The sequence below is a fragment of the Sapajus apella genome, unplaced genomic scaffold (genome assembly GCF_009761245.1).
Source record: "Sapajus apella isolate SASKATOON/1434 unplaced genomic scaffold, GSC_monkey_1.0 scaffold99, whole genome shotgun sequence".
Classification (NCBI taxonomy): domain Eukaryota; kingdom Metazoa; phylum Chordata; class Mammalia; order Primates; family Cebidae; genus Sapajus; species Sapajus apella.
In genome coordinates, this window is record NW_022437039.1 from 3,960,574 (window position 1) to 3,980,766 (window position 20,193).

The 20,193-nt window shown below is 40.4% G+C and overlaps 1 protein-coding gene and 1 non-coding gene across 2 annotated transcripts in view; both read left to right on the forward strand.

Annotated features, from left to right (window-relative positions):
- Positions 1 to 20,193, forward strand: part of RBFOX1 (RNA binding fox-1 homolog 1) — a 2,532,432-nt gene that overhangs the window by 1,678,781 nt on the left and 833,458 nt on the right.
- LOC116536345 lies at positions 1,039 to 1,147 on the forward strand. The gene has a single exon (XR_004262585.1). It is a non-coding gene; the product is annotated as a U6 spliceosomal RNA (small nuclear RNA).

A 20,193-nucleotide genomic window follows, 5' to 3' on the forward strand; every position in this document is an offset into this window, starting at 1 on the left:
AAAAGTTTCGGTGGCTTTGCATAGCCTGAGAAATGCTGAGAATAGAGTAGTGTTATTAGGAAGAAAGTCATACTTCTCAGTAACCTCCCTGACACTTGCTCTGTTTGACTTCCCCAGCCGCAGCTGGTCTTGAGCATAATGCCATTGATTTTGGGAGATTTTATAAAGATAATTAGATATACTGGAGTGTGTTCTCTATTCTCAGCATTTCTCAGGCTATGCAAAGCCACCGAAACTTTTAAAATATGTACCTGGTGTTTCTCACTTGAGAAACTTTTAGTTGCTATGCATTGGGAAAAAGAAAAAAATCTATAGCAAGCCTTCCTCCTGAAGTATGAAGAAGGAATAAACTATGAGTAGAGATTTTGGCCCCCTTGTTCATTTATGTAAATAATTGTATGAAATGGATGTTTAATTTATACATTAGTTATCTCAGTCCCAAAGCATAACTCTTTCAACACCTTGAGCTTCCTCATGTTGGAAGGGGGAAAAAAGTGCAAAATCATTAGAAACATGATTATGCTTTAATTTAGGTCTTTTAGTTATATAAGCAGAATGCAATTAAACAAGAAGTGCTCGCTATGACTACATATTTCAAACAGGCCTTCAATTTTTCAGTTTTATGTGTATCTTCTGCAATTGCATGAAGCTTCCTCAAGGCTGTGACAGTGAATTATAGCTGTGTTCTTGTAATTATTTTCAGCTTAAAAAAAGAAAAACTTCACTGCATAAACTATTTGAGTTATACACATTATACATCTAGTTTTTATTGGGATTCTGTGAGATTTTACACCAACCCTGGGATTCTCTCCATTCATAGATCTAGATGGAAAATCCTCATTGTCACCGTCACTGTCATTGTCTCATTGTTGTCATCACCATGAGAATCGGATGCACGAGTGTTATCTTCCTTAATCGTTGCAGCAACTCTGCGAGCTTCATTATCCCTATATTCTAGATGTGGAATCTGAGGCTTTGAAACATTAACTTGCATAAAGTCAGACAGCTAGAAAGTGTAGGATCTGAAATAGGAAACCAGTGCTCACTTCGGCAGCACATATACTAAAATTGGACTGAAACAGAGAAGATCAGCAGGGCCCCATGTCCAATGATGACATGGGAATGTGTCGAAGCATTTCATATTTTTATGAAAGCAGAAATACCAGTTTTTATGAAAGCAGAATCTACCAAGAGGAAAAGAAGTCATCATATGAGAAAGACACTTGCACGTGCATGTTTGTAGCAGCACAATTCGCAATTGCAAAAATGTGGAACCAGCCCACATGCCCATCAGTGAACAAGTCGATAAAGAAAGTGTGGTATGTGTGTAACACACACACACACACACACACACACCCCATAGAATGGAGTGTGTGGCTCACACCTATAATCCCAGCACTTTGGCAGGCTTTGCTGGGTGGATCACCTGAGGTCAGGAGTTTGAGACCAGCCCGGCCAACGTGGTAAAACCCCGTGTCCCCTAGAAGTCCAAAATTAGCCAGGTGTGGTGTTGCGTGGCTGCAGTCCAAGCTATTCAGAAAGCTGAGGCAAGAGAATAGCTTGAGCCTGGGACATGGAGGTTGCAGTGAGCCAAGATTGTGCCGCTGCGCTCTCGCCTATTTGGGAGATCAAGACTACATTAAAAAAAAAAAAAAAGGAATTAAATAATGGTATTTGTAGCAACCTGGATAAAGTTGGAGGCCATTTTTCTAAGTGAAGTGACTCAGGAATGGAAAACCATCTCATAGCTTAGCTCCCTTCCACTTATGAAGGTTTTCCATTCCTGAGTTAGTTAACATTATATTAATGTGCTTACATATTCTCACTTACAAGTGTGAGCTAAGCCATGAGGACGTAAAAGTGTAAGAATGACATAATTTATTGTGAGGACTTGGGGGGAAGGGTGGGAGGGTGTAAGGGGTAAAACACTACACACTGCTTGATGGGTGCACTCAAATCACAGAAATCACACCTAAAGAACTTACCCATGTAACAAACACCATCTGTTCCTTCAAAACTATTGAAATATAATAATAAAAGAAAAACGTTGTTTAAAGAAAAGATAAAATAAGAAACCAAGAAACCTGGCTTCACAACCCTTGCTACTAATCTTAAAAATGATTCCAAGTTGGGCAGAAAATTGGGAGAAGCTGTCAGTGGGAACAGGTGTGTTCAAGGAAAACGGGAGAAATGTTAAGAACTTAAAATCTAAGTTATAGTCTTATCAATTGATTGTGTTACCCTGACTCAGTGACTTAAACTGTTTAATCATAGAATGCCTGCAATGCTTGTGCACATGATTGACTTCTTTGTAGTTAGTATAGTGCTCCTGTTGATGATATTATCACTGTTGTAATTCAGGAAATTTCAGTATCTCTGAAAACTTTTCAGTTGTCTAAGTAATACAACTCATGATGGTGGGGGTGAGTTTTTTAGAGAAATGTTTATATTTTAATCTATCCTTTATACACAGAGCTTTGATTTCTCCTGTCCACTGTGACCTGTGTCTGTCAAGTTGAAAGTGGTTTCTGAGGTCTCAGTTGTAATGCGTGGTTTCTTCACATAACTCGCACAAACTGGCTGAGAGTCTTAGAATTTTTTGACTCACCATTAACTGCAGTACATATCAATTCAGAGCTCTGGCAAAGACTGTGAATTATGTTGATGTTCAAAGCAAGGCCATGGTTAAGGAAAATGGTAGACTTGTCAAGGCCCTATTTCAGCAGAGAAGGTTAGAGTTGACCCACATTTGGATAAAAATGATTTAAATGTAGAAGTTACATTATCTTGATGACCCTCAGCTCCCCTTGTCTGATAGCCTAAATGAATCAATACCAAAGTTGGGCATAGTGGCCCATGTCTGTAACACTAGCTCTTTGGGAGGCTACAGTGGGAGGACCATTTGAGGCCAGGAGTTCAAGACCAGCCTGGGCAACATGGTGAAACCCCATCTCTACAAAAAATTAGGTAGTCATGGTGGTGCATGTTTGGAGTCCAGGTTACTTAAAGGCCTGAGGTGGGAGGATCACTTGAGCTTCGGAGGTAGAGGTTGCAGTGAGCTGTGATCGTGTCACCACACTTCAGCCTAGGTGACAGAGTAGACTCTATCTCAAAAAATAATAATTAAATTTTAAACAAAATTAAGCCGACATGGTAATACACATCTGTAGTCCTAGCATCTTAGGGGGTGGAGGCAGGAGGATCACTCGATCCAGGAGAAGCCCAGAAGATTGAGGCTGCAGTGAGCCATGATTCCACCATTGCACTCCAGCCTGGGCAACAGAGGGAGAAAGACCCTGTCTCAAAAAGCAAAGCAAAACAAAACAAAAAGAATCATTAACACAGTCAGTCTAAGGTTACTTACATCTGGTCTTTCTATTCTTGGGAATCATCCTGGAATCATGTAATTGCTTCCTGGTAACCACATTCGTTGGACAATGAATGGATTGTTGACTCTTCCACTATCAAAGAAAAATAATAATACCATCCAACCCCCAAAATGAGCCTATATTCTATGCAGAGTTGATTAGCTGAAACAAAGTCACTCTTCATAAATGAAGTGATGTCAAAAATAACCACCTTGGTTTTTTTCTCTGTTTTATCTTCATCACATAGCACTGTACCTAGCACATAGTAGGCACTTGATAAATATTTGTTTGCAAGAAATTAAGCCGCATCTATAAAAATTAATAGACTGAGAAGATTTGGACTTTATGATGCACTATACTAGAATAAAAGACTTGAGTTTGTTTTTTTTTCCTCAGAGTACGTTTCATAGCTAGGATTCTATTTCTTAATCTTGGCTGGAACTAAGGAAGTTTTTATCTGTCATCTGATCCAGAAAGAACCCATGGTCCCTGCATGGTAATTGGTACCTTTTTTCTTACTTATGCTTGCATGACAAGAAAACATGAAAAAACTGTATCTCCTAAAACTGACTGAAAGACGGATTTCAGACCTGAGCAATGGAAGTGGGATTGGCATTCATCATAGTGCAAATGCGAAAGCGCTTTTAGCCCACCAAGTACTGGGTACACTATGCTAACCTTTTTTCTAGTTTCTGAAATATTTATGGAAGAATAATTTGTAGAATAATGAATATAGTTTTCCAGTGGAGCAACAAATGCACACTATATTTCTGCTATTGTTTCTTATTAAATATTCATATGTATATTTTGTGTTTGCTTCATAACTGGCCATTTACCGGTGCTTAACAAGCATAGACAGTCCCACTGAAGAAAAATAACGCCAAGCAACAGTAAACCAAAAAGCAAACGAATGGAAAAAAGATATCTTATTTCTGCAGCAGTTACATTTAAAAAGTGTTTAACATTTTTAATACAGTCCATATTTCATAAATTCCACATGTTGACATGTCCTAGAGAAAGATGGATGGGTTGACTTGGAGGTATGCCTCTATCTAGTTTTATGTGTGCATCTGGCAGAGCTAATCTTTACTTCCCTTTAGCAGAACACAAAAATGTAATTCTCTAATAACTGACATAACTGCATCATCTTCCAATATGGACTACATTATTAAATCACGAAGACAGGCAAAACCAGAGGAGTGGGGAAACTTGACTTCTACTTGATAGCAGACCATAAAATGCCTCCTTACTGTGACCCAAAGGAAAAAGAGCATCGACTCTGAGTGCTTGGAATTTGGAAAAACTTCTGAATTCACAGCTACAGAGTCGTGCGTTTGTGCACCGACCTGTCATTGAATTTACATACTGCTTTAGAGTTCACAGAGCATTTTTATGGACAAGACCACCATGTTATAGTCAGAGGAAGGACTGCTATTCTCTGCATTCAGTGAGAAAATAGAGGGCCAAAGAAATTTCCAATATGGTACAAATTATTTCTGCAGGACTTTAAATTGTATGCATTGCTTTAACACATACAGTTAGGTTTTACTTGTGTAACTGGGAGAATAACTCATCTAGCGGTCTTCTTCCTATCCCCAAAATACCCATTCAAAGACAATAGAGAAGGGATTGCCTCCAGACTAAGAACTTAGGTTTTTTTGCAAATGGTAGTTGCAAAACGTACACAGTCATGGATTAGCAAAAAGCAGGGGACAAGGGTTGCAGAGAGCCTAGTCATTCTGCTTAAGCCTTTAGGAGGAATTTCAAGATGTTGTGGCTTCTAACAGGGATGGAGCTGAAGGACACATTAAGGGTAGAAGAGAGAGGAGAGAATGGCTGAGGTATCTGTTGGTTTGTATGCAAGGATTTCTAAGAGTAGTGATATCTAATGTTTGTGTTGCTACACTGTAAATCCTTCAACTTCCCCAAGCAATGTATTGTATGGTCACCATGTGGGCTTATCCTCAAGTATTCCATCTCTTCCCTGCTGGGCAGTGCTAGAAATTCTTGTGGTTTTAGTGGGGCCAGGAGACTAGTTCTGGCCAATGAGCTATAAATGAAAGTGACAAGTGCTGGAACATTTTATTGCTGATGCAAGAGTTTCTAGAAATTTCATATTCCTCTGACATGGTGGCTAGAAATATTTGAGATGATGATTTTTCCTTCATCCTAGATTGCTGAGAGCCTTTGAGAAGCAACACCACCTTGTCTCATTCCACCACATTCATGATGGATGTGTGATATGAGCAAGAAATAAACTCTTATTATTCCTAAACCTTTTAGATTTCAGAGGCATTTACTGCTACAGCACGGCCTGGTATATCCTGACTGACACACATAGTGTTTTCATGTGGATATTTTGTTTGTGTGTTTGTTGTCAAGGAAAGTCACTGTGCTTCGTGTTAGCCTCAGTTTAATTCAGAGGTAAATCAACAGCAAGAAACATAGTAGAAACTCAGCAAGGGCAAGAAACGGAAATCTGATATATCCCATGAAAGCGTAAGGCCCCCGACAACCTGCAGAAATTTTAAAAAGTGCTTTGGACTTTTCACAAAATGTAGAAGGGGTGTCTGGAAAAAATCTTTTCTAAGGATCAGAGAGAAATTAGCAGCTATCTTTGATAGTTCTCCCAGTACATTCAGTTTTCAAGTTAAAGAGAAGGATAGGATTTTTTTTTTCTTGTATTAGAGGAGGAAATTAAAATTGAGATAAATAAAATGACTTGTATAAGGTCATACAAATGCTAATAAGCAAAGCCCAGATTACTAAATCATTTGATCACAAATGTAGTGGTGTTTCAGTCTACTCTTTTAAGTTTTCAGAAAGCCGGCTAATAGCCTGAATATATTACAGTTTGACCTTCATTTCAGCAGGATGGGCAAATCATTGACAAAATGGTTGCAAGAATACCAGCCCTTTTAATAAGTTTTCCAGTAATATGGTATTTTTATCATTATTCAATGAATTGATTTTGTAGAATTGGCTTTCAGAGAATTTATTTATCAGCCTATCAGCCTATTTCCTGAAGGGCAGCTCAACACTATACGCCGTAAATTTTATTTGCTCTAATTAACTTCAGACACTCTATCTCCTAGCTTTCCTAACCTCATCTCTCGTCTCTGCCCTATTTATATTTATTGGATGCTCTGGTGTATAATTATTAGAAGTTTCCCTTCACTTTTAAAACTATGATTTCATCTTTGTGTATATCATTAATTGATGACCCCATCATGACCTTCACTGCAATTGACATACTGATTTGCTATAAAGTTACAGATTGGTTAATTAGATTATTCCCTATACAGGTAGATGCACCATAAATTTCCATTGTCATTTTTAAAGCCAGTATCATCTACAAAACATCAGTATGTCAGGAGATGTTTTAGGAGCCTCAGGTAAGGTCCAGTTGTGTTATTCTACTTAACTGTGTTCTATATCCCTGTTTAATCATAATATTCTTTCCATTGGAGGTCAAGTCAGCCTCCGAATCCTACTTAACAGTGTTCCTGGTCCTTACTACCACTCTCCCTGATTTGACTTTGGGATGGAAGCATTTTTCCTTCCCTTTTCTGTTTATGGTGCTAAATTTACAAAGAGGTTTGAGACATTTTGAATTATCTTGTAAAAATGTGAATCTTGCCTCAGTTAAATTTGATGATTTCCTTTAAAACATTGTTTAAATTTTCATTGCATCATTTCTTTTATCTGTTCAATGCCCTTTCCACCTCTTTATCTGTTAATCTTCTAAAATAATCTCAGTCTTTCATACTGGTAGTCCCTCTGTTTGGTCCATCTATGCAACTGAACTTTCCTCCAGATTCAACTCCTTTCTCCTCAAGGGTCTTCCTGGTAGTCCCCTGACTTTCCAAGTTATTTCTTGTCAGTAGCTGGTGGTACATGCACAGCTTTCTAATCATGGGATATTTCATCTAAATCTGTGTGATCCTTTAGGACATAAAGAGAGCAAAATTTGCCACCTGGGGCAGCAGCGTGAAAAGAAGGCCAAGAACAGAATTAGCCTTGGGAGAAAAATAAGACCTAAGGTTGTCTGGGCAGATGAGGCAGGCAGAGAGAGAGCCTCTGTTGTTCCTGACCACTGCCTTAGTTTGCAGTAATATTCCTTCCCACTCCAATCACTGCAAGCCACTACCCTGCTGCAGGGATGAACATGTGACCAAGGTCCAGCCAATCAGGCTTTGCTCTTCTCCTGTGTTGATGATTGGTCCAGGGTGGCCATGTGATACAAGCTAGGCCAGGTAGAGAGATTTCCTGAAACCTTGCTAGTCAGGTTAGACAGCTTCAGAAATGTGAACTCAGAGGAGGCCGGAAGCTGAGTAGACTTTTTCTTTGTAGCCTTTCTGAAATGGGAACTGGAAGGAGCAGGGTGGGGAAGAAATGAACTCAAAAAAAAAAAATTAGCAGTAAAGAAATCTGGATGAATAGAGTACTGAGTTGTATGATGATCCAGATTCAGTGTGATTTCTTGGACAATGAGTATATTAGGATTGTATTTGATTGTGTTGTATTATAATTAAGATTAATGTATTTTTATTATAGTATGTCTTGTACTATTGAATGAATAAATCAATATATAAATGTTTTGGAATTGCTGGACAGCAAACTATATACATTTTATGTGGTTGACAGAAATAAGCTACTTGAAGCTCTTGAGCAGAGTGATAAAAAGATGTAAATGCTACATTAGGAGATTCAGTCTATTAACAGTTTTTCAAGATGAATACACCAGTGAGAGCCTAGGCAGGGCTGAAAAATATATGGCCTGTACTTTCTACCTTCCCCTCCTATGCCTGTGGCAGACATTGCCAATCAGTCATGGCACTCTTAGCCACCGAGTCTGAGCTGGCCTCAGCATCCTTCTCAATGCAGTGCTCCAGGCAGTGACTATAGATGATCACAGTTGGCACACAAAATGAAACCCATTTGCTCTCCCAAGCTCACAGGCAAGGGGGATAGCCAGGAGTCTAAGCATTAATTAGATGTAATGTTCTCAAGATTAGACCTAGGTAGGGAGAGAGCAAAGGAAGGGAGAAGATCTAACATTTACAATATTAGTCTGCTTGGGCTACCATAACACAGTGCTACAGATTGGGTGGCTTACACAACAAGTAGTTTCTCACGCAGTTCTGCAGACTAAAAGTCCAGAATCAAGGTGTTGGCATGTTGGTTCCTTCTGAAGGCTTTGACCAAAGGGTCTGCTCCAGGCCTCTCCCTGGCTTGTAGAGGGCCTTCTACATAGAGAGCCTGTGCATCTTCACATCCTCTTCCTCTGTGTATGTCTGTGTCCACATGTGCCTGTTCCTCCTCATGTAAAGACACCAGTCATACTGGCTTATGGCCCACTCTGAGGACCTCATTTTAACTTGATTCCTTCTAAAGATTCTGTTTTCTAATAAAGTCACGTTCTGAAATGTTGGAGGTTAAGACTTCAACATATGAATTTGGGGGAACAATTTAGCACATCACACTGGGTGCTTACCATAAGGCAAACATAATCTTGTATACCATCATTCACTTGAGCCTCAAGGTAGCCTACATAATGAATACTTTTATGCTCCCTATTTTACAGAACAGGAAACTGAGGCTCAAAAATCTTAACAAATGTAGTAAAAGTTACACATCCATAGTTGCTGTATAACAGGATTCAGATGCAGGCTGCTACTGGTTAATTGACATAGTATAAAAAGAAGGGAACTTGGGTATGTATTGGACATAAAGGAGAAATTAAAAAAAAAATTAAAATCACCAAAGTCTCTGGACTTAGTTTCTGGAGAAATGGTGATGTCAGTCTTGCTGTTTAATATTTCAATGGCCCCCTATTCCCTGCAGGTTAAGATGTAAATTATTTAGCAGGAAAATCAAGGCTGCTGATGGTCTTAGATGCCTCATTAATTCTGTCTCTAGCTGCTCTCTTCCTGGCCCCTCTTGTCCAGCAACTGTGGGCAATTTATTTGCAGTCTCCACTGTGGGAAGAGGGAAAAGGCTTGGAGAGGACAGAGGATGAAGAGGAAGAACACCATGTGCACTGGATCTCATTCTTGTTTAAACTCTGGGCTACTTTTAGCAGTGAGCCGTATAATTGCAGTTCAGTCACTTAACCTCTCTGATTCTCTCTCCTCCCAACTGGTAGAATCAAGTAGTTTAATTATGCTTTTCCATACAACCACAGGGATCTCTGAGAAGATTAAATGAGATCATGTGTGGCCGAGTGTGGTGGCTCATGCCTCTGATCACAACACTTTGAGAGGCCAAGGCATGCAGATCACCAGTGGTCAAGAGTTCGAGACCAGCCTGGCCAGCACGGTGGAAACACATCTTTACTAAAAATACAGAATTAGCTGGGAATGGTGGTATGTACCTGAGGCAGGAGTGTCGCTTGAACCTGGGAGCAGCGAAGGTTGCAGTGAGCTGAGATCCCACCACTGCACTCCAGCCTTGGTGACAGAGATAAACTCTGTCTCAATATAAATAAATACATAATAAATGAGGTCATGTATATAGAGTCCTCAGCACAGCGTCTGGCACTTGGCAGGTGCCCCTTAGCTGTTTGCATAGGAACCATTCAGTCTGGGAGGTTTGGAGTGTAACATAATCTAGGGTAGCCAAGGAGGCAAGTTCCTTAGCAAGCTAGAAACACAAGACCAGGGTGCAAGTGGCATTCCTGAGGGTACCCGTTCTGTTTCTTTGCCCATTTTCAGAGGCTTTATGTTCACTTCCAGGAGTGAACCACCATCTTCCTACCCCACTCCTGCTTTCCATTATACCTACCAGGAGTTATGAAAATTGGACTGGGATGTCTTCAGCAGCTTCCCCTTTTGTTTTAGCAATCAATAAATTGCCATTTCTAAAGGTGAGATTCTGAATTCTTAAGGCCAATCTGCAGATATTCTAGATGACCCATATGTCTCCTGACATCGCTGTATTCATAGATGGCTTCTCAAAGAAACCATTATTAATGATGTAATTAGTATGAACGGCTACAGTATATATCAAGCAGATCATTAAGGCAGAGGTGGGGATGTAGCCATTTATATTAAAGATACATTTTATGTTCTGAACCCAAGCAATAGAAAGAAAGTACTTAGATTAGAAATCTCACTTTGCTACACTCTGGATTTTATGTTTTAAATTGTCCTAGACCACCTTCTTGCTTGCTTAATGCTGCTCTTTGTCGGAGTCCTTGGGAATTTGAGTAAGTTAATAAGGCAGCTTTGTTTGTAAAAGCATGTAATCAAGTAAATCACAGCCTTTAAGATCACAGATTTCAGAGCCCAATCCATTTAATTAATGTGTTGCTTCTTGGACATTGGAAGAGCTTTTATTTGATTTCACTAGCTGCTTTCTCTTAGACACCCATCTGCAAGAATATTTACTTTTAACTTGTTGTGTAAAGGGATCTTCCTAAGGCAGATCGCCATATGTAACTGCTCCACTTACCTTTAAGGGAAAATATTGAAGTAACACCCTCAAGCTGTTCCACTCTGCGTTCAGATCTCAAAGCTAGATTTCTATCTTTGTGTAAGTATTGAAACCTTGCCTCCCACATCCAGGCTGTTCAAATACAAGATAAAATAGTTTCTAAGAATGATAGAGTCCAAAAGTTTTCTATAGTCCTTATAGATGTGAGCTGAAACACATGTTTTAGTGAAGAGTTTTTTTTCTTCTTCTTCTTTATTCCTCTTTCTCCCCCCTAGGAATTAATGTCCTTCATAGTAGCCAAAATGTTAAATGTTTTTAATAAAAGCTGAGACTTAAGGTAGAGGGGAACATCTTTACCCCCGGTACAAATGACATTTCTTCTTGCTGAGTTCTCAAGTGCAGAGCAGGTGGGGGGATCATGAAAACTGGGGAGTTGCACACAAGGAGGGGGCGTTTTTAATCTTCCGACAAACTCATCCTCTTGGGCATCCCATGCAGAGGGGTGACTGCTGTGTTATGCAAGCACCTTTAAGGAGCTGCAGAGGAAGAGAGGTGCCTGACGCTGGACCAAGAGGAGCTACTGCAGACAGAAGCTGGTTCTGAGGCCCCTTCTGTTCACGGGGCAGGTTTGCTGGCTCCTGTGCAATCAGCCGTGCTGCAGAGGCCAGGGCCCAGGCAGCCCGGCAGTAAGTGTGTGTCCAGCTTTCCGAACTCTGGGTACTGCCACCCAGCTGCAGCCCTGAGCCTTGATTAACCGGGGCCGGGGACCTGGCACCTTGTTCCAAAGTCACTTGACAACAGCTGCTTTGCCCGCAGTCACTGCGAGTAACCACAGGTCTACAAAAGGAGTGAGGAAAGCAAAGCCTCTGCCTTTAAGGATCAGACTATTCTTCTTCTTACTAGTGGCTGCAAGGTGTTAAGCACCCACTGTTTGCAAGGAGCTGTATTTATGATGTGTTGCATGCACATCATCTCCTACGTTATCACAAGACCTCAAATATGTTTTATTACCCCCATTTTGGAGAAATTATTATTAAAAAACTAAACTAGCCAGGTGTGGTGGCTCATGCCTGTAATTCCAGCACTTAGGGATTGAGGCCAGGAGTTTGAGACCAGCCTGGACAACATGGCTATACCGTCTCTACTAAAAATACAAAAGTTAGCCGAGTATTGTGGCACACACCTATAGTCCCAGCTACTCGGAAGGCTGAAACAGGACAATCACTTGAACCCAGAAAACAGAGATTGCAGTGAGCCTGCTGCACTCCAGCCTGGAGGACAGAATAAGACCCTGTCTCAAAAAGAAAAATCCTGTGGATATTAAGTATTAAATGATAAAACTGAGACTGCAGCTCAGCTCTATCTTATCCTAAAGCTTTGGCTCTTTCCATTTCAATAATTACTTTCATTTTTTAAAAAGCAGCAAAACTTTTATTTAATATGAAACCTCCTGCAGAAACTGACATGGACATGGATAAAACCGGGATGGCTTTGATTGAAATGGAAGGAGGAAAGCGTCTACAGCTCTCTCTCTGACTGGACCTCCTCTTCCTTTCCTGATTCCCCGGTAGTAATTAACAACAACGACCAAGTCGTCATGTCAGAACACTAGAACTGTGGTTTTTCAGGTGTTGTCCCCAGTCCAACAGCATCAGTGTCACCTGCAAACTGGCTACAGATGTATGTTCTCTCGAGTCTTTGCAGGCAACCTGAGTCAGAAGCTCTAGGGCTCAGGTGTGTCTAAATTAAACAGGCCCTCTGGGGGATGTGGATGCATGCCCAAGAATGAAAATCAAAAACCTAGAGTTTCCAAAACCCATTTTGATAACAGCTGAGTTCTACAATACCTTTCAGTATTCGTAGAAATGATTCCTGGAGACTTTCATGACAAGGTCTAGAATGGTGCATTAAATCAAGTCGTTTTTTGAACCTGGGATGCACAGTTTGTGAGATGGAGTCTTGCTCTGTTGCCCAGGCTGGAGTACAGTGGAGCAATCTTGGCTCACTGCCACCTGTGCCTCCCAGGTTCAAGTGATTCTCCTGCCTCAGCCTCCCGAATAGCTGGGATTACAGGCACGAGCCACAACACCCAGGTGATTGTTGTGTTTTTGGTAGGGACAGGGTTTCTACTAAAACCAGTTTGAGACAGGCTGGTCTCGAACTCCTGACCTCAGGTAATCCACCCACTTTGGCCTCCCAGAGTTGTGGGATTACAGGTGTGAGTCACCATACCCAGCCTTAGTCATGCAATTTTTATTTAAAAGAAATTCAAAGAATGGGACCTATTTACTCAACGCAACACTGGAGAATGAGTGTTGACATTATTAACCAAATAATAAAATTAAATGATTTCTCTTGATTTCTTTGCTGTCAAGAATCATAAACCACATGGACTTGAGAAGAATGCAAGTTATTAACGAAATTTCATGCATCAAGGATGCTGTTGAGTGTTCAGTGAAGCATCTTATGTGTGTCACCATTAAGAAAAACGTTACCAAATAAATTTATCCCATTACTGATTGTAGAAGGCATTCCAGTTACCAAGCTATGAATATGTAGGCCCAGCGTGGTGGTTCACCCCTGTAATCCCAGCACTTTGGGAGTCTGAGGCAGGTAGATTACTTGAGTTCAGGAGTTTGAGACTAGCCTGGCCAACATGGTGAAACCCTGTCTCTACTGAAAATCCAAAAATTCAGCCAGTCGTGGTGGCTCATGCCTGTAATCCCAGCACTTTGGGAGGCCAAGGCAGGTGGATCACCTGAGTTCAGGAGTTGGAGACTACCATGGGCAACATGGTGAAACCCTGTCTCTGCTTAAAATACAAAAACATTAACTGGGTATGGTGGTGCTCAACTGGAATCCCAGGTACTGAGGAGGCTGAGGCAGAAAAATTGCTTGAACCCACGTGGTGGAGGTTGCAGAAAACCGAGATTGTGCCACTGTACCCTAGCCTGGGAAAGAAAATGGGACACTGTCTCAAAAAAGAAAAACAAAGAGAAAGAAAATGAAAATGTGAAGAAATGTTTGCTTTATAATCAGTGAAATACAGCAAATATGAAAGAGATGTTTCTGAAATTTTATTGCATTAGCTCAGTTAGCCTGTGTGATCAGGTGTCTCTGGAAGCAAAACTGTTTCCTTATCATCAATTTAAAATAAGACAAAATGAAAAAAGAAACTACTGTGCTTTGATTAGCTTCTGTATGCTGATGAGTCTGCCTACTTGGTTATATTCTCCAAGTTGGATTTTCCCTGCAGCTTCAAAGTCATCATGTCCCTCGCCAAACTCATGAAGCTCCTTTACATTGTTTCTGTAGATTTGGCTGTTCTTGTTACCGTTTGTATTGTACCGTTTTGCACTTCTTCCTCCTGTATCTCTAATTCTAGTACTGGGAAGAAGACTATAGAGTGGTGAATACCTGTAGTTTGAGAACTGTGTTACCTGTGAAGATGTTTCAAAGTATGGTGGGATTATAAAGGGCTTTGGGGATGGGACAGGTGTTACTGAGTAAAGTAAACGGAGAAGTTGACATTTCACCCTCGTCTTAGGGGTTCATTGTGATTTCAAGAAGCGGACAGTATATGATTGCAGCATCTGCAGTCTCCCTGAAAACTAATGATTGGTTTCCTAAACTTTGCATCGTCTTTTCTGGCTTTTTCTGTCCCTGGAATCATTAATTATGTCTATTAGATGATTTCTCTGTGTCTATTTATAGATGCACAAATGTGTATATGCATATTTTTTCTCGGGGATCCTGCCGCATCACCATAGAGGTCTTCAATAAGTTAGTAACACTAGTTTTAGAAGGGTTTTATTGTTGTTTTTGCTGTCTTTCCATACTCATCAATTTTTTTTTTGAGACGGAATATCACTCTGTTGCCTAGGTTGGAGTATACTGGTACGATCTTGGCTCACTGCAACCTCCGCCTCCCAGGTTCAAGTGATTCTCCAGCCTCAGCCTCCTGAGTAGCTGGGATTACAGGGACCTACCACCACACTGGGCTAATTTCTGTATTTTCAGTAGACTTGGGGTTTTGCCTTGTTGGCCAGACTGGTCTCGAACTCCTGACCTCCTTGGCCTCTCAAAGTGCTGGGATTACAGGTGTGAGCTCCCACACCTGGCCCGTGCTTATCATTTTTATCACTACTTCCTATTCTGTTTGGGATTTTTGTTTGGGTGATTGATTTGAGGTGTTTGCTTGTGTGTCTGATTTGGGGAAGATGTTCCCAGGTAATTAGTGTAAATTTTTCAATGAGCCTCATGAGCTTTACACTTATTTCCCTGGAGGACAGGTTTTATTTAGAATCTAAGAACAGTAGGCAGTAGTTGTGACATTTTGAACATTTTATTTCTTTACCCAAAAAATAATTAAGTTTTGTAAAACCAATAAAAAGAAATCAAAAGAAAACGAGGGACGACAGTGCTTTATGGGTTTGTGTTTCTGCCAGCCTAAGTCACTCTCTCCAGGCAGTTACCCAGTTGGCAATATACAATGAAGAACTGAAGCTGTTTGAAAACTTTTTCAATTTTCTGTGAAAATCCAAACTTGGAGTAGAAAGAGCTTACTGATGTCAACACTTAGGAAGCAATGTTCTCTTTATATAGTCACCTACTGTCTTGGGTTTCATTTTCGGTTCAGGGGGAAATTAAATTCCCTTGCAATTGCACTCTCTGTCTACCCAAGAAATTTTATTTCCACATTGTTTTTATTTGCTATTTGTCCTCTGGGTAAAATACTGTGTCCGTAGGGGTGGAAATGCATTTTAGAGGTCTTTTGGTTCATCAGGCTGTTCCTTGCAGGTCAGTATTTAAATTACTTCTGACCCAGATGTCTCCTGTATTTTAAGATCCTAGTAAAAAGCCGGGGAAGCAAGCCCCTTGTGAGGAGACAGTAGCCTTACTCTGTGAGCTCATTTCTTGGTTAAAAGATTAACCAAGGAATTATATTTTTATGATTTTTATACAAAATAAATATATGTATTTACAGGGTACACGTGATATGTTGATATAAGTGTACAGTGGGATCACATCAGAGTAATTGTGGTATCCATTGCCTCAAGCATTTATCTTTTCTTTGTGTTAGAAACAATCTAATTCCAGTCTTTTAGTTATTTTGAAATATACAATCAATTATTGTGGACTGTAGTCACTCTTTTGTGCTACCAAACGTTAGATCTTACTTTGCACCCATTATTTTTAAAAACTGTAATTTATACCCATTATTCACCCTCTCTTTCTCCCCACCTGCTCACAAAAGAATCATTTTAACATCTGAATTCATTCTTCTGAATGCATTCTATCACCAAGCACGTAGAAACCTTTAGTCACTTACTTACTGTAGGTATGGGGATACATAAAAAAACAACTTTTCTGTTTTTTAAGCCTGCCCTTCCACTTAGATGGCAAATAGTCTTCAGAGAAGTGCATGTGTCCTCAAATGTTACTGTATTTTTCCCCTTAAAGAGGCAGTTTGGTTAGCGGGGTATCACAGTAGACAAGAATTCCAAAAAACCTGAGTTCAAATCTCCATTCTATTACTGTAATATTCGGTAGGTCATATTCTTACTGGAAATATTGGCTACTCTGTGAACCATCTCTCCCACTGATCCTTTCCACAAAAGTGAATCTATTCTCCCACCCCGTTCTTGTCCTGTTAGCCCCATGGCTTGCTTTGACCAATGAACTGTGAGCATAAGTGACAGATGTCACTTTCAAGTGGAAAATGTAAGAGTGTGTGCCTGTGCCTCATTTTGATCTCTTTTCCCTCTACAGTAAGGCCACTGCTATCTTACTATGGTGACTCTGTCAACTTGGAGCTCCAGAGAGTAAAGAAAGTGGAACTGATAACTCTGAGAAATGGGCTTTTAGCAAGTGGGAAAATCGGCATGTATTTTGAGCTGTGTGTTGGGGTCTTCGTGAGTGCAGTGTAACTTACTGTGTCTTGAGTGATGATGGTTAGTATTTTCTACATGTACATGTGCAATTCCCAACTAATTTCCGAGTGTTTGGAGGACAGGAAGTGTGCCCATCCATATCTGTAACCCCATCCTCAGTCCACCAGCTCCCACCTTGTAATCCAACACCCTGTTGTCGTTTAACAAATTATTGATGAGCTGTATTGAAACTGTTTTGTGTAATCTAGGAATAGGCACTGCAGTGGTCAAAACCAGCATTTTTCAAAGGATGGGCGAGATTTTAGAAGGTCTATAAGTTTCTTTTAGGTGGTACACAGAAACAGCGGTAAACAAGATTGACTCATAGGGTGGAAAAGTTTTTTTTTTTTTTTCTTTTTCAGTTTTAACACATTGCAAAGCATTCAAAACAATTTCTCATAGCCATATATTTCATTGGATACCTGTAATACCTAGAATTCCAGGAGACCAATATGCTTATATTTATACAGTTGCTTACCATTTATGGTTAATAATAGTAGTGTCCTATTTATACCAGAAGTTGATTTCACAGATTTTCTTTTAAAATAAATTGTGTTTAGTATCATGAGTAGGAGAAAGAAAAATAAATAATATAGGTAGTAAGGTAAAAATGTCAAAACATAAAGGTATGGCAAAAATTTTAGAGAAATACTACTGTAAGCCTTTTGCTACCGTAAAATATTGTTATGAAAACCCAAAGAGGCTGGGTATGGTGGCTTACACCTGTAACCCCAGCACTTTGAAAGGCCAAGGTGGGTGGATTGCTTGAGGTGAGGAGTTCAAGACCAGCTTGAACAACGCGGTGAAACCCCATCTTTACTAAAAGTACAATAATTAGCCTGGCGTGGTGGCGCACACCTGTAATCCCAGCTACGCAGGAGGCTGATGCACGAGAATCACTAGAACCCAGGAAGTGTAAGTTCCCAGTGAGCCAAGATTGCGCTACTGCACTCCAGACTGGGCAACAGAGGGAGACTCAGTTCAAAAAAAAAAAAAAAAAAAAAAAAAATCCAAAGAATGTTTGAATGGGTTGTGAGGATGGTAAAGTGATAGGAATCATTGCTGTGGTTATTGTTTATTGTGTTGGTGTTTATAACAGTCTTTCCTTGCTATCTAGAGATTAATCTCCATCTTATCTGTGCCCAGCTTGCTGAGATTTCCTTAAGAATAGCACATTCCAAGTGGAGAAGAAGGAGAGTGCCTATATTCACTGTCACCTTCTGATTTAAACTTCTTTAACCTACTCCACCCACCCTCTGTCCTGTGTGAGAAGTAACTGGAACCGTTTGTGTGGGTGAAAAGAACACTTAGCGACTCAGTAGAGCTCTAAATAGGAGGGATGAAGTCAAGGGTATGAAGTGAGCCTGAAGTGAGAAACTTGAACACACTCTTGCTTGCCTGTGAGTGTTCCCTAGAATTTGTCTGGACTCACCTGGCTCTTTTGTCTTGGACCCTTGAAGACTATGAACTTTTTGAGGACAGTAGTTGGGTCTGGTTTCTCTTTATGTTCCCCATCCTTTGATAATTGTTGACACCAGCCAGGCATCATTTCAACATCCATTCATTCATTGGTGACTTTCAATTAAAGCATACTGATGCGTTCCGTTACAGGTGCCAGTGTATCCATTTTTATTATTAATAATGCTGGCAACAGTATTCATAGAAGCTACAGATGGTAGAATATAAACCAGGAATCCTGCTAGCATGTTAAATCTGTAAGAACTACTGTTTACAGCAACTTAGAAAGATGGGCTATATTATCTCTAATGAAGAAGATGAAACTTAGAGTAGTTAATCAACTTGCTAGTCGATGTAAGATACAGGCATTAAATATAGGTCTGCCCAATTCTGAAAACCCAGAAACCCATTTGCCTTTTCTACCTAACACTACCATTATTGGTAAAGACACACACACACACACACACACACACACACACACACACACACACACACAGAGAGAGAGAGAAAGAGAGAAAAGAGAGAGAAAAGAGAGATCAGCTACAGAAACTCCCCAATCCTGCCTTATTTATTAGTTTGTGATGGTTAATTTTTTCCAGTGCTTGGGGCATAGCATTCCTCAGCACCATTGTTCCAAATCACTGAAGTTAGCAGCGTTCACTTCCTTAATCGCTACAAGTTTTAACAAATTGTTAATGCAACGATTTCCTTGAACATACTTAACAGTTACTTTTATTCATCAGAACGTGAAAGGCAGAACTCCATGAAGGTGCCATCTGTCTTCAGTCTAATGTCTCAGCAAATTCCTACTGCCCAAAATAGAGTGGAGGTTGAGACAGCCTAGCGCAGGGTCAGCCTGTGATACCGTGACACCTGCTTAGTGGACAGCAAGGCCAGGACTACTTTTAAAACAACCCCGCTTCTTCTTTCCCTTCCTTTCTTTCCCTCGAGTCGATTTTCTGATAAGGAGCTGTGACTGCTTGTATTAACCATTTGCATGTTGAGCCTGCTTACTGATGCCCTAAAAAAAATAATCTTCTGTGTTGCCTCCTTAGAATTTTCTATTGTACTGGTGTAGGGTTTCCAGGTGGACAACATAGATGACATTTCCTCATTTCTTTATAGCAAACTAACTCTTAATTGCACTCTCTTCCTTGGTAATTTTATGCAAAGTGAATGGCCTTTGGCCAAGCAAAACTCCCATTATTTCTTCAAGTTTTTGACAGTAACACTTTGTAACAAATGTATTTTAGACAAGGCTCTTTGACTATAAGGTACTGGATCTCTCCAAAAATAACTCAGTTGAAAAGGAGGTTATTTTAAGAAGACTCAGAAAATATCTTAAAATATCCAAAGACTGAGGCCATGCACGGTGGCTCACATCTATAATTCCAGCACTTTGGGAGGTTGAGGTGGGTGGATCCGATGAGGTCAGGCATTCAAGACCAACCTGGACAACACAGTGAAACCCTGACTCTAGTAAAAATACAAAAATTAGCTGGGCATGCTGGTGCATACTTGTAATCCATCAACTCAGGAGGCTGAGGTAAAAGGATCACTTGAACCTGGGGAATGAAGGTTGCAGTGAGCCAAGATTGCACTAGGAATTGGCTAGGAAGCAGAAATGTCAGAAATGCACACCCTCGAAGCTCCTCTGTCTCTGTCTATTCTGCTTCAGTGTCTTTTGTGCCCCCGCTCATCTGCCTCATTTCTGTCTCTGCTCATTTCTCAATGTGCCCTCCCAGTCTTTGTTCCTTGGTCTTTGTCGCCTGTGGCGCTGGCTCCTACTTTTGCTCTGAAATACTTTTATTTTTAATTGCAAAGACTACAATTACTTTTAATTGCTAACACCACAGTTACTTTTGCACCAACCGAATACATGATCTTTCACGTAACTCGTAAAAGACTGCCCCCTCGCTTGGGCCTCCTAGATTGCATTCTCAGGGGCTCACCCTCTGCAGAATGAATTGCCTTCGAATCAGCTCTATCATCCTGTT